Source organism: Ursus americanus, chromosome 18 (assembly GCF_024610735.1).
Source record: "Ursus americanus isolate L20-20 chromosome 18, mUrsAme1.1.p, whole genome shotgun sequence".
Classification (NCBI taxonomy): Eukaryota; Metazoa; Chordata; class Mammalia; order Carnivora; family Ursidae; genus Ursus; species Ursus americanus.
The window spans coordinates 20,530,100-20,543,502 of NC_142144.1; the positions used below are offsets into that span (position 1 = coordinate 20,530,100).

A 13,403-nucleotide genomic window follows, 5' to 3' on the forward strand; every position below is an offset into this window, starting at 1 on the left:
CATTGTCCACAATAGCTAAATTGTGGAAGGAACCGAGATGCCCTTCAACAGATGACTGGATTAAGAAGTTGTGGTCCATATATACAATGGAATATTACTCAGCTATCAGAAAGAACGAGTTCTCAACATTTGCTGCAACATGGACGGCACTGGAGGAGATAATGCTAAGTGAAATAAGTCAAGCAGAGAAAGACAATTATCATATGATTTCTCTCATCTATGGAACACAAGAACTAGGAAGATCGGTAGGGGAAGAAAGGGATAAAGAAAGGGGGGGGTAATTGGAAGGGGGAATGAAGCATGAGAGACTATGGACTCTGAGAAACAAACTGAGGGCTTCAGAGGGGAGGGGGTGGGGGAATGGGATAGGCTGGTGATGGGTAGTAAGGAGGGCACGTATTGCATGGTGCACTGGGTGTTATACGCAACTAATGAATCATCGAACTTTACATCAGAAACCAGGGATGTACTGTATGGTGACTAACATAATATAATAAAAATATTATTATTAAAAAAAATAAAATTACCTGTAATCCAGCAAAAAAAAAAAAAGGAAATATAAAATAAAACACCAAAATATTAGTTGAATTGTTTTTATGGGTAGTAAAATTCCTGTGATTTTTATTTCCTCTTTTATTAGTATGTATCAAATTTTACACAATGAATATTTATTTTTGCCTTAACACTTAAAAAGCATTATGAATTTTAATAAAGAAAATGATCTTTTAAAAAAACAATAGTTCGGTCTGAAAATATTTGCCACCAATTCAATATTTGCTTTTAACATAATCTTTTCAGAAGATATATACCAACATGAAGTATTTTATATATATTAGACCTTTTATTTACTTGATATCTTCTCATAAAAGATAATTATGAATAAATTAAATAAAACTTTTTTAAAAAAAGAAAACATTTTCTGAGTTGTAGGCTAAATATTACTCAACTTGAATTCTAATATTCTTCCCCTTTTGGGGAAATAAAATCTGACACAATTTACTTATTTATTTATTTAGTCATGTCTTAAATGTATAACTTGTAAACAAATTTAAAGGTAAGTCCTTGTTTCTTGAAGTACCAGGAAAACATAAACTAAATTATAACAATTTATAAAGTAACTTTAAAATAATATCATACAAAAATACAGTTATTGCTTCTATTTGCAATATTCAGCTTTCTGTAAGTAAAGACTGGTAGATTATTCATAGATATGAAAGAAATACATTCGCATTTCTGCAAGACAAATGACTGTGATAAATAACATTATATTTTCTGGTGTTTTAATTGTTTTTCTTTATTAAATAATTTTTGTGACACAACAAAGAAGTCTGAAGTTAACAATTATAATCATTTTGAGTAACCCTTCCTATTCTGCCTAAAGAATATCATCAAATATGCTAAATGCAACAAATGGCACATGGGGAATCATATCTGACCAAAAAGATTTTCCTGAAAATGCAGAAGTCTGGAAACTGACATCTACTTAGCTTGGTATAACTTTGTACAATTGGCTGCAGAGTTTATAGTGAGTTTATAGTGCAGCCTCCTGTTCCATTAATAGGATTTTTGGACCTGGAGCTCCAGGAAGCATATGATTAACTCAGCTGTCCTAAAGTGTCTTCCGTACCCTCTACGTGTGAGCATACTCATGTAGAAATGCTTCTCCTTCCATGATTTCCCCCTCCTTAGTGGTTAGAAACAACACGTGGGCAACCCTTTCAAGTCCCCTCTCTCTTTGGGAGCTTTGTACTATCGCTCAATAAACTTAGCTTTGCGGCTTACAAAAAGAAAAAGAAAAAAGAAAAGAAAAAAGAGAAGAGAAGAAAAAGAAAGAAAGAAAGAAAGAAAGAAAGAAAGAAAGAAAGAAGGAAGGAAAGAAAAAGAAAGAAAGAAAGAAAGAAAGAAAGAAAGAAAGAAAGAAAGAAAGAAAGAAAGAAAGACGAAACAACACATGATATGGAATAGTCTTCTCAGTATGCACGTCATGACTATATCCTGGGGCCTAATGCAGAGTGACCAGGACAATTTTCTTTCTTCAAAATGTGGCTTGTTTTTAAAATTGTTTGTTGTGGCTACAAAAATCAGCCAGCTTTGCAGGAAACCACTTATTAAATGAAGAAGACTGGTCATATCCAAATAGAGACAAAATACTGTGATTAAAGCATGCTCTCATTATGGAGACATCACTGATGCTCATTAGCTGATTTTATTGGATTTTTTTCTTTTTTTCTTTTTGAGAGAGAGCACGCACACACGAGGTGGGAGGGGAAAAGGGAGAGGAAGAGAGAGAATCCCCAAGCAGGCTCTATGCCCCACGTGGAGCCTAATGCTGGGCTCCATCCATCTCAAGACCCTGAGATTATGACCTGAGCTGAAATCAAGAGTCAGATGCTTAACCGACTAAGCCACCCAGGTGCCCCTACTGGATTTTTTCCTTATGTCCTTAAGTTTTAGGCTGTACCAACAAATACCAAAAACAATAGAAAACTACACGACGTTAGAGACAAATATACACACAATGGAATAGGCCACTGGGACATAAAACTAGAATTTTATTTAGAGCACAAGTACACAGACAAATATGAAGCAAAAACAGTGAGCTGAAAAAAGATGAAAACACCTTAGTGTGAAAAGCAGTGAGCAGCAAAATAAAAATGAAGCCAATAGTATATTCTTATTAACAAAAGAAGTTCTATCGTATTAATACAAATATCAACTGGCAGAGGATTAATTAACCAAGAGCATCACAGTCACACATCTTAACATATTAACAGAAATTTCCCTCCATTTCAATTCACCTTTCTCCTCTTTCACAAATTTTAATTGCAGCAGTTTAAAAAGAGAATTTTAAAATAGGATTAGAGTGAACATCGGGCACACATGTGGTTTTTTCACAAAAATCAGTTAAAAGCCAAGTGGCCAGAAAATATATAAAAAATGACAGTCTACCAAATGGGGGGGAGGGGGAATAAATGCATGTCCAAAGAACAGTATCATTTTTCATAAAATTTTTCTAAGTATTAATTGTGGTGGTTATATTTCTGTTAAAAAAAAAAAAAGCCTGGTGTGAAATTGTACCAGATAAATTGACAAATCTACCTTTTTAATCCCAATTAACTTCTAAGTGGTAGAGTAAAAGAAATCTTAAAATTATCCTTATAATTCATAAGGTGGAAGCCCTTATTTAAGTTGAATATAGCATTCATTCTATTCAACAACCAAAGTTCTTCATTTTAACAGATAAATGAGTCCTTTAAGTGATTCTGTTGAATCCAAAATGCTTCCAGTCATTCTCTTACCAGGTCTCAGGCCTATGGGGTTACAGTTACATTTCCAGATTACAACAAAAAAGAGGTACAAGCTATAGCTCACAATGGGGCTAATCTGGCAAATCTATGTCTAATTTTAGCAGTGAAAAAAAGCTTAAAGTCATGATGGAAACATACTCTATAAATCAGAAGCCTAATAAATATATATGCATTATTTAATTAAAAAGTTGCCCTGGGCATAAGGGCCTCAGGACAGACATACAAAATGTACAGAAGACCCAAAGTGGGTAAAAAAATCCAAGAGTGGGATTCAAATAAACGTGCCCATAGCTATCTAATAGAAACCGTTAATCATCAGGATATATCATGCCATAATCTTTGGTGTCCAAAATATTTAAAAAATTCCAAGTATACAGACCTTGCCTGAAAACCCCCAGTGCAGGAATCGAGAAATACTGTAGTGTTGCTCTGGAGGAAGTCACTGGACAAGGGCAGGACTTCTTTAGAACATACATAATTGAATTTCCTTTTATTGCTTTATCACCTCCATTGAGGAGTAAATGTTTAAAGCATATTCTGGAGAAAAGGCTCACAATTAAAATCTGCCTTTCTTTTCCTTTAAGCAAAGAAGTGGCAGGGGCCTTGATGAATTAGTTTTAATATTCTTAGAATTAAATCAGCAATTTCAGCAGCAATGTTTCCAAATACAGCACTGGCTGTCGCCATGTATCTGACAGTCACACAAAAAGCCTCTATATAATTCAGGAGATTATCCCTTTATTAAAGGAATCTCATAATTAGAAACCCATCGAACAGACAGAATGAAACCCCACACTAGCAAGGAATTTTGGTGTGTTGGTATTAAAACACTCTTAAGGAAGTAGCCTTCTTTTCTTAACATTTTATGACAGTTTCCATTCCATTTTAAGAGTATAAATGTATAATATTTTCCCCATGTGGAATTTTAACAAAATATACAATTCATTCACTGAAATAATTTTCTACTTTCAGAGTGTGTTTGTAATTGCTGAGGCAAGATGGAAATACTAGGAACCAAACTAAAGACAGGTGGGCAGGAAAAAATTCTGATAGTCATAAAGCAAATAAATATGTTAAATAAGCCCATGTGAATGCTGAATATAAAAGTTAATATTTGGGAACACTGAGGTTTCTACAGTCCCTAATAAATAAATTTAAAAAACTCAATATCCTTATCAAATGCATTTCAAACAATTAGCCATGGTAACCAACAAAAATGATGCAGGTACCTCACAGCCCTGTTATTAAATCATTTACCTGGATAAAAATCACCAAATAAAGGTAATTATGCAGCTACATTGTCATTCTATTGGATTTCTTTGTAAGTATTGGAAGAACAAAAATAGATCAGAAGTGGGGGGAGTACTGGAAAAGTTAAGAATTCTTGCTTTCGGGGCACCTGGGTGGCACAGCGGTTAAGCGTCTGCCTTCGGCTCAGGGCGCGATCCCGGTGTTACGGGATCGAGCCCCACATCAGGCTCCTCCGCTATGAGCCTGCTTCTTCCTCTCCCACTCCCCCTGCTTGTGTTCCCTCTTTCTCTGGCTGTCTCTATCTCTGTCGAATGAATAAATAAAATCTTAAAAAAAAAAGAATTCTTGCTTTCTCTTTTTGCAAACATTTCCTTTCAAAGAGTTGGGGAAAGTATGGAAGAAAATCTGACCTGGAATTACAATGTGAAATGAGATTCTTAAGTTGGCACCACTTGACAACTACAATATTTCCTTCTGTAGAGGCCACTAAGTGCTGGCTCAAAATATTAAACAACTAAGTACATGTTTTCACAAGTCACACATACAAATGTTGACTGGCACAGCCTCTTAGCACAGTTTTTCAGTTTAACTACAATAAGTGATAGCAGCAATGGTGAACAATTCCACATAAACACCACAAACACAGATATGAAAAAGCACCTACAACAACATGCAAATCTCAACAGTGACATCACTGAATATTACACAATGCATAGAAATTGTAATGGTTTTTGGCAAGATGGTTTTTTTTTTTTGTAACAAATACTTTATAAAACAAAAGTTCTTTTGTTATAAATGCTATTTAAAAAGTTGTAATATAATGAATTGTAGATATAAAAATTCAGTTAAAGTTAATCTGAGTGGATTAATACTAATAAAATGGACCTGCTACTTCATCCAGTATAAATAATCAATTATAAATTAATTTCTAGTGGAAGTATACTAAGGTATTTGATTTATAAAACGTAAGAATTACAGAAAGTAAACAGGCATAAAAATCACTTAAATACAGTATGCACAACTACTGTTAGGATTCTATATTGCTGATGTCCTCCTAATTCTACTTACCACAAATAAATAAATTGTGCCAAAGTATTTTCAAAGCTCTTTGAAATGAATGTACTATGGTAAAAATACTAATTCCAGTGTAATACAAAGAAGAACATCAGAAGTCTAGCAAAATTCAACATTGCATTCAAAAGACAAATAATTCCACTGTACTTAAAAAAAATCCTAGAATTTCACCTTTTTTCTTCAGCTATAATCTGGTAAATATAATTTGTAAAATAAGAATTAGTGAAATTTTTATATATTTATGCTTGAATTCCTCTTTAGAAGACCAAGCAGGATAATAGAATTTACAAATACTTTGTATTTCAACATCTTCCTGCTATAGGTTTTCCATTAGTTCCCATTTTATTTCTCCTCCCTATAACTAAATTCACTTCAGAAACATCCTAATTACATTGATAGAAGTTTGATTCTTTGGATTGAAGGTACATCCCAAACCTTCAAGATGATATTTTAACCTTTCCATAGAGTAAAAAAGGATATTGTAGACTGCATTCAAAACTAGTAATATAAATACTATGTAGCCGGATATACAAATGAATACCACACTAAACAAAAAGTTACTTTTTAGTTCATAATCTATAACTGGAATTCATACACTTGAAAACTATAGATTTCCTTCTGTAAACGAAAATTAAATATGAGTGGGGGTAAGCTGAGAGATGTTCGTTGAAAAGAGCGAAGTTACATTTAGAGATTATTCCATCAAATTTCAAAAAGAGAAGTTGCTAAAATCAAGATATAACAGTATAAAATGAAAAGTGAAAATTCACATGCAAAATAGCCTATTTGGAAACTGGCAGCTTGAATCTACTCCTAGTACAAATTTGACTGAGGGCTTAAAAAACTATTAAAATTTTGAAAACAAGAAGGAAGATACCCTTTCTAACTCGTGGAAATGTAGGGTTGTTTTACCACCCTCAACTCTTATCTGTGGACTAGAAGTCGGGGTGCCTGGGTTCTAGTTCTGGTTCTGACTCTAACAAGGTGTGTTATTAATGCGCTCATTAATGTTTCTGGGGCTTTTTCTGTTCTATAAAAAAGAGGGGTGGGTTAGAGTAGATGATTCCAATCTTATTTTCCAGCCACCATGCGAAGGATGTGTCATAGAGGTAGTAGCTCATTCAGTCAGGTGAGTTTGAAACTACGAAGGTAGGGGCATAGGGAACATGAGAATTCCTGGGGAATCAGCATCTGAGGATCCCCTTTGCAATCTCTATCTCCTTACCCTCCTTGTTCCCTACCCCCAAGAGGACATGGTGACTCCTATTCTTCACAGCACTGAAGAACACAGGGCTAGAGGGTCTCTTGGGTCCTTTCCACGTCACCCTCCATGATTATAACTCAGCAAAGATGATGGTTTACACTAATATTCTGACCTAATTAATATTCTGATCAAATTAATACTCTGACTTAATTAATACTGAGTGTAATTCAACAAAGTCATGGTTTATATACAGCTCAATTTAAACGTATTAAGATGCTGTCTTTACAAAATAATGCATCTTTAATACCAAATCAGGTGTTTCCTTCAGCTTTGGCTGCCCCAACTGATCAATTTACAGATAGGATGAAGCATGAGAAATTCTGATTATCTTTCTTTTCTCTAATTAGAAGCAAAATCAGAGCTGTTGGCCGTTTGCCAATATCATCCCCTTTTCTGTTGTTCTATCATTAGAAATACACCAATCACTAAAGGATGAAACACACAGTGTATTTCTGTGTCCCAGTTATATTCTATGGCAAGGATCTCTTAAAATCATTCTATCTCCATCATTTTGCCTTATGAAAAGCTGTACATTCATTTCATCTCAGCCAGATCCAAGTGGGGAGGAGAAGCAATGTTGAATACCACGCCTTAAGGGAAAAACAAAACACAACTGAGGGTGCCTTTGCCAATAGCGTATTTTCTAATAAGCAACTCTCTAATCTGTACCTGTATATGGTAATATGTTAAGATCTGATATAAAAGAATTCTATCTGAGAAAAAATCTATTAAACTAATTGATAGAGAACTTAATTCTTTAGTATTTATAACACTTTTCCATAGAGGAAACTTTTAAAAACTAGCTTACTGCAATAAATGATCATACACTCCCCTTGACTTCTCCTCTAGGCTTGGAAACTTATTTCCTTTATCACATAGTAGAGTTTTTATTTATAGATGTTACGTATTACAGCTATATTTTGGCCAGAGAAATATAGATCAAAAATACTCTTTTCCTACAGATAAAGAAAATCAGTCACAAGAAGCCTGATTAAAATCAGAAGTGTTTGTCTCTAATATATTGAACTGAGGAGATAGTCAAACTAGAGAAAATCTGAATGGTTTCCGATCTATCTTTAATTCTGAGAATCAAAGGATAATATTTTTCCTCAAAAACTTCCTGTTAAAAACAATATTTATTTATTTATTATTTATTTATTTATTTATTTAGTAGGCTCCACACCCGATGTGGGGCTTAAAACTCATGACCCTGAGATCTGAGTCACATACTCTATCAACTGAGCCAGGCATGTGCCCCCAAAACAATCTCTATAAAGGAACTAAAACAAAATATTAACAACAAATTCCTATATTAAGTATTGCTAATTTGCAGGCAAGATCAAACTCCCTGACAAACTGGCAATCAATATTCAGTATCTGGCGGATAGCAATATTGGCTTTTGGGCTTAAGAGAGATATTCTCTCTGCCTAGAACCTCCCCTTTCCCCATCTGATTTATAAAAACAAATGACGATCACTTTTTAAAATATAATTACTTGTGCACACACCTCCATGACAAAGCTAAGTGTCCTTTAAAAAGTGTCCTTTAAAAAAGACACAAACTTTTGCTCTCTATGCATGGCCGGCGGAAACAAACTATGAATGTTCCATCTCAAAGTAACTAAAATAAGGAGGCCAAAACAATGTTGTACTAACAAACATGCCAGGTGATGGCACTGCTCTCTGTCAATTTGGAGATAATGAATATTGATGATTTTATTACACCAGGGATTTCATTTATAATTTATCACTTCAGAGAGTCTACAGACGCAGAGCAAATCACGTTGTGAACAAGCAGCTATAGCAGAAAAGAACAGACTTCATCATATCTGGATCTGGTATCACATCCTAATGCTCTTACGTATTAGCTGTGATATGGGCAACCCATTTGACTCCTCTGGATTTCCTCTTCTATAAAGGAGAAATCATCATACTTATCCTCAGGATTACTGTGAGAGTTAAGTGAAACAACTTGGAGAAGTACTTAGTACTCTGGCACATTGTAAGTACTCAGTAAATGATCGTCATTGATGACAATCGGTACCTTCTTATAATGTGTGCACCTATGCGAGCATGATGGATGGTGTAGGAATGGCTGTGCCTTCATATTGATTTTAAAGCAGGCTCTAAGGAAGATCTCCTCAAAATACTCAAAGCGTATTATGTATTCCACAGCAAACCAACATATTCAAGGGCTGAATAATAGACAAACTGCATGAGTACAAAGTTTGGGAAATGATGCAAAGTAGTATTGGCAGACTTTTTGGTGAGCTCTTTAAAAATGAAATGAAACTTTCATTACAGTATCTTTTATAAATTTTTGGAGGGCAGGGACTATTTAATACATCTTTATACCCTTCCCAGTGTCTAGACAATAGGTGTTCAAGCATTTGTTTATATGACTATAAATTCTCATCTCAGTGAAGTCATTTGATTTCTTGACATCTAAAAGCTAAGCCGTATGACTTAAGACAAATTAATGTGATGGAAGTTAAGCTAACAATGACCTAACTGAAAAACCAAAGAGACCTGCTCTATCCTAGAAAAATTTCAGACTATTCTTTTGTGCATCGGGAAATAATTTAACATAGGGAAAAGTGAATTAACATAGGGAAAATTTAACATGGAAAAATATCTTTAAGTATTTTAAGTAGCTGGTGTATTACAAATCATATTCAGACCATCCCTACTACTCATGATAAGAAACAGAATTTAAAGAATAAGCTCTGTTGGATAAACATCCTGAATATCTCTAATTTTTTCAGACATGATGGGTTTTTAAAGAAAAATTGCTACCACCCATGGTTTTCAACAGCCAGTCACTCAGAGAAGACAGACTGAATTTTGCAGGTATGTCCCACAAATGCTGACAGATAGGCTTGACATTTTTGTTGTAAACAATGCAAAACTTCCAGAGTCATGTGAAGGGGCACTGTCTCTTTCTTACATGACCTTACACTCACCTAAAAGTGTAAACTTTGCAAATACGGTTTTATTGTTTTTGTATAAACCACAGGATAGCCTGGGAAGGTAGCACATTCAGTTGTAGTAAACACCTGCTGGACTGCTGAATTTTCACTAAAGCACATATATGATATTTTGGCATGTACCACTGCCACAGTATGAACATAAACTTTTTTAAGCTAAAATAACAAATAATAAAAATGGCATCTGGCAGTAGCATGTCTTCAGTACTGTTTATATAAAAACACAAAATTTAGAGGTAGTTGCAGATAATTTTTTGTAATTTCATCAACCCAAAGAGATACTACAATTCAGCTAAACTTCTACCAAGCCATTTTTCAGAAAAGTTTTCTAAGTCTAGATCACAATGTTCCTATTTGGTTTGAGTTATCAAAGCAAAATATAAATAAATAAAAAGTAATTCACATGCTCAATGTAATTGTGTTCTTCTGAATGCAAATGCACTAGGATGAAATAGGAGAGAGACTTTCATGTTAGTAGTACCTCAATAAACACACAGAGGGATGCAAAGTCTCCCAGTTCTGCTTTCGCAGTATATACTGACTGCTTTTCTTCCTCATCACAAACTTACTTTGCTGTCAAAACATATTAAGAATTTTTAAAAGTATGTCAATGCAAAAATAAAATGCAGAATCACATTTTAAATGTTTCACAGAAAAAAAAATTTTTTTAAACATGAGAGGTAACCCATTAAAGACAACCTGATTTAAAAAAAAAAAAAAAAAAAAGAATTCTTTTACAGTAGGCTGTCCTGTGCACTTACAAACCAGTACAGAAAAAGTAAAGTTTTGTAAAGAGAACTTGGAGAAAGAGGCCCTGTGGTTCAAAATGAACAGAAGTGGGGGCATTAGGGAGCACAGTGTGCCATCATGAAGGATCATTCAAACATTCCTTTTAATCAGCCTTGGGAGATGGGAAGACACTGTGTGCCCATTTCTGGCTCAAATCACTGGAAACTGACTAGGAGTTGGAAATAAGGAAGATAAACAGAAAAACTCTGCAGTCAGATGACAGTACCATTTCTTTAACAGTAGCCTAACTGATTTGTCTTGATCTCAACATAAAATGGAGAGAACTAAGCTTTTCAAGGATTGGAAGGATTAAGGATAATATATATATAGAAATAAATATGTATTGAAATGTCTAAAGAAATATTTACCAAAATATTAACAGTGGTTATTTTGGACAGCAGATTCAGGAGTACGTATTTTTCTTTATGCTTACCTGAATTTTCTAATTTCATACAGTTAGTAACTATTACATAAATGATGCATGTAGTAAGTCACTTGGCACAGTGCTGGCACACACGCTAGTTCAAAAAGTGGTGGGTATCATCATTGTTAAGACACCACACAAAGTCCACAGCAGACTTTCTGCTCCGGAGCCAAAGGAAAGGTCACAGCTTAGAGGAATGGGTCGTTATGTATTTATGACTTAGTGTTGGAAAAAGCTGCCATGGGAAAGCTCAGCTAATGTGATGATTTAGCAAAGCAAATCAAAATTAAGTTTGTCCTGGTCGTACGATAAATTAATACCACCTACCCTCCTAGCTAATGTGAATTATGAGGTTGCCTTGAAGAACAAACACTTCCCAATAGAATCCAATAAAGCAATTAAGATTTGGATTTTTTATGTGTATATGATTATGCAGGATAGGAATCTAGCTCAACTTTATTGTCGTCCAAATGTCTAAACTTATGTTGTCGTTGAAGGATCTCAACTAAAAATACATCACAGGCGTCAAGACTTGAAAAGAAAGACCTTGGGAAAACCACCACAAAGAGTTGTTTCACTAAAATTATTATTATTATAATTGCAGGGTATCGCAGATAAATTATTTACTGTAGAAGAAACTCTGCACATTTTCAAGAATGCTTTGAATTCAGTTAAATCTGGTAACAAAATGTTGTTACCCAAAATGAGTGTCACTATTCTTTTGATCTCAACTACAGAGTCAAGTAATCTCCTAGGGAAAAGAGACCAAAGTTTAATGCTTATAAATAAATAATTCAGGGGATTTGGGCTTTGAAGAGTAGGACTCTTTTGTTGTCTTGACTAGTGCTTCTGGATTTTTAATAAGACTCTCCCATTCTCTACCTTCTCTTTATGTTTGATATATAATCTCATACTTGGGAACATTTTCAAAGCTTTGGTAGTTTTGTAAATCTGAAAAATCACACTTCATTTTAACTGATTTCTTAGGGAACAAAAAAATACTCTATACAGGTTCAAGCACAACAGTAAAAATGAGCTATTAACAGTCTTTTTCACCACAATATTGGACTTTGCATATTATTTAAAAATTATTTATCTTCCAAAAAGAATGGCACCTTTATCGCCCCCAAAGAAAAGATGTTAGCTAAATATCTAGATTTTCAGACATTACAAAAAATGAGGCACAGGAGCTAAAATTCTAATTCAGCTAAAAAAAGTATGTAGATAATTTGTTGAGCTTATATCAACACTTTCATATTCTGGATCTGACTGAATACAGTTAGTTCTGTGTAAGCAGTAGAGTTAATATTGTCTCCTGATTAATATAAAATTTTAAAATTAAAAAAATAAAGCCATTTATTAACTAGACTAAAAATGAGAGGTGGGGTGGGAAGGAAAGCAGGAGTTGAGGACACAAGTGTCTAGGATAACTTTCAGTTACTTTTCTGACAGTTCTTTAAAAAACGGAATTCCTTCTCTACTTTGTGTTGCCTGAGAACCACTATGGTTTTGTAGAGTCTGTAACAGCAATTACATTTAATCACCCACAAGTACATTTGTGTTAAGCCTATAAATACTATGTTAGCAATACTAAACTATCTCCATTGGCTTATTTGTAAAAAGAAAAATATATTATATATTTATATTTTTATAAAGTTAATACTGAGGGCAGAGGAAAGGGAACGAGAAGCAGTGTATAATCACAGTCTCTCTGGACACAGTAACCAAACTGGAGTCTTGCTCAAGCCACCTGGTCAAGCAGTGTCTGAGGAAGAGTCATAGGAGGCAGAGACAATGAAATTGCCACTGTTGGAGTGCCCAGCCACTGACTGGGCGGCCTGCTGGCTGAGATTGTTACAGATAAGCACCAGCTGGTTGCTCTGGGCCTCGGACAAGGTGCTGCAGCTCTGATACACACTGAAGTTGGTTTTCCTGCCGGGGATGTTACCCTTTTCACACATGGTCTTCACCATCTTGGCCAGCTTGTTCTTGCCAAGGGCTTGACAGTTGTACCAATGCAGAGCTGCCAAGTTCACGACTGGCTTGATGGACAGGTAGAAAGGAGCATCCTCATAGCGCATGGCAGGAGGCCGCCGCTGGGCATACTCCTTATAGTCCTGTACGGGGCAGGTCTGTGGGGCGTGCTGGGTGGCATACACACGAGAGTCTGTCCCCCCTCTCTTGGTTTTGGCATTCAGGTCGCCAGTGTCTTGACCCATCCACTCTAAGTACTCCAGCCCTGTTTCTGTTACCCGGAGCCGAATATCACCCCACTTCAAGGTAGATCCATGGAAGCCTGTGCAGTG

The 13,403-nt window shown here is 35.0% G+C and overlaps 1 protein-coding gene across 5 annotated transcripts in view; it reads right to left on the reverse strand.

Annotated features, from left to right (window-relative positions):
* KIAA1958 (KIAA1958 ortholog) overlaps positions 1-13,403 on the reverse strand; it is a 159,693-nt gene that overhangs the window by 32,829 nt on the left and 113,461 nt on the right. The window lies entirely within an intron of this gene.